The following is a 2,276-nucleotide window of genomic DNA, read 5'->3' as shown; positions in this document are numbered from 1 at the left end:
AGATTAGACTCAAAACCTCTGCCCTCGTTCAGGCCCGCGTTCTTTCCTATATAGCATGTACCCCCTACATCAAGATACACTTTCTTGCCTTATAGGCTTACATCAGCACTGGCCGGTACTGCCAGGTGGACTTACTCCACACCCCCCCAAAAACAGAAGAAGGGGGTCATCACGTCTGTGAAGGGGCGTGATAAGGCTTCATGCGCGTGATGTGAGCAGTGGTGATACGGTTGCTAGACAATTGCTGCAATCTATAGGTGTTGGTGCGGAGCTGTGCAGGATTTTGTAGGGCCCAACCCAATGGTGTAACAAAGATTCACTCAAACCCGGGCGTCGGATGGGGTAGTACAGTACGGAAGATGCTGCTGCTTGAATATGCGGGTGATGCTCTTCCACCACCATCCCGCCTAGATGTTTTCCGACAGTTATGCCAGGGCAGCAGCATCAGCCAGTTGAATTTGTGCATTTTGATGTTGTTGAGTTGCTTGGAGCCGACGACAATGCCGCCTAATGTGGCCATATGTGTTGCAGTAAAAACACTTGGGACGTCCTTGAGCATCACGATTAGGTAATGCTCTCCTGGAGTTGACGGCCTTGAGTTGATTTGAGCATTTTGAATATCAATATCCATGGGTGTCGGATGTGGAGTCTCTGCAGATCTTTGAGCAGAAGGTTGCGATGTTAACACAGTAGAAATTTCAGATTGCAATGTACCTTCAATGCGTTGTGCGATTTGAATAGCCGCATGAAATGAAGTAGGGCCCTGATCACGAACACGTCGAGAAATGTCATGTCGCAGACGAGGCCAAAGAAAGAAGAGTTTCATTTCCTCGGACATGGTAGGGTCGGCACGAAGAAGCAGTTGATTCATTTTGACAGAAAATTGGGCGACAGGCTCTAATTGTTGTTGTTTTAAAACATGCAGTTGTTGTAAAGCACTCTGGGTAATGTTCTGGTGAGAAAAATTTTGAATTAGTAAAGATTTGAGCATACCCCAGTCACTTTTCACGTCCTCCGGTTGCTGGATGAACGAAGTCGCAGCCACGCCTTCGAGAAGATGTGCGCGCTTCCATCGCTTTGCGATCATCAAACCAGCGATGATAACTGGCCACGTTGTCGAAGTGGTCCAACCATGTGAGGACATCTTCGGTCGGAAACCCGAAAAAGACTTGGGCTAATCTTGGAATCAGGTTTCTGCGTATGTGGAGCAGCAGTGGACAGGTAATTGAGCAATGCCTGATTTGTGTGGCTAACGTGAAGCATCATGTTGGAGATGGTCTGCAGCATTTGCTCCATTTGTGTGTTTCTGGTAGTGAACTCAGGATGCATAGATGCATCCTCGTAGTGAGGAGAGCTGGGTGCTTGGTGTGGAGAGAGAGGATGACTCATTTTCTGGGCAAGAATGAGATGCACAGGGGGCCGGCTATGCTGGAGAGCAACAGATAGCTGTCTGCTGCCCGTCTCCTCCACCAATGTGGAATACACAGTGCGTTTGATCTCAAGATTGGACTCAAAACCTCTCAATGTGGAATACACAGTGCATTTGATCTCAAGATTGGACTCAAAACCTCTGCCCTCGTTCATGCCCGCGTTCTTTCCTATATAGCATGTATCCCCTACATCAAGATACACTTTCTTGCCTTATAGGCTTACATCAGCACTGGCCGGTACTGCCAAGTGGACTTACTCCACAATATGGAAAATTTCAGTCCTAATATGATATAATAATTAACTAGCTTAATATCCCTAAGTTTAATTACAACAACAGCAAAAAATATTTGATTAAGGGAGGATTTTTTTTATACATAAGATTAATCTTTAATTTATTAAGAAAATAGGTTAACCTAGCTTTGCTAATTAAGAAGGATTATGCTAATTACCGTTTGATTTAACCAACTAGAGCTTAATCTCTAGTGATTTGTGCGTAGCGGTCTCTTAGACAAGAGAGAGTGTGTCAAGGCTCCGAGTCTGTCTAAAATTGTGAAGCAAGGGTCATATTTATAGGTTTCTGGGCACTCACAGGTTGGAAAATGGCAATACCTTCCATCCCAAACCACCTACAGGTCAAAAAATGCCCTCTGCTGCTAAATCTAGTATGGAAGAGTTCATCATTACCCCACACAGCCCCCCAGATACACAGAATCAATTTTTACTAATTTCTCTGATTTTCAATGATGAAAATTGGAAATATGAGTAATTTCTAGAACCTTAGGATAAGAAAGTCTTTATTGATAATAATTACTGAAACCATCCAATTTTACTTAACTAATTAAATT

General features: G+C 44.1%; 1 pseudogene; it reads right to left on the bottom strand.

The window, feature by feature from the left end:
- Window positions 1–407: 407 nt before the first annotated feature.
- Window positions 408–1,087, bottom strand: LOC147417285 (uncharacterized; annotated as a pseudogene).
- Between the last annotated feature and the right edge of the window lie 1,189 nt (window positions 1,088–2,276).

The sequence above is a fragment of the Adiantum capillus-veneris genome, unplaced genomic scaffold (assembly GCF_014529385.1).
Source record: "Adiantum capillus-veneris isolate H3 unplaced genomic scaffold, ASM1452938v2 Hic_scaffold_287, whole genome shotgun sequence".
In the NCBI taxonomy this organism is placed as follows: Eukaryota; Viridiplantae; Streptophyta; class Polypodiopsida; order Polypodiales; family Pteridaceae; genus Adiantum; species Adiantum capillus-veneris.
This window is presented reverse-complemented; position numbering and strand designations above follow the sequence as displayed.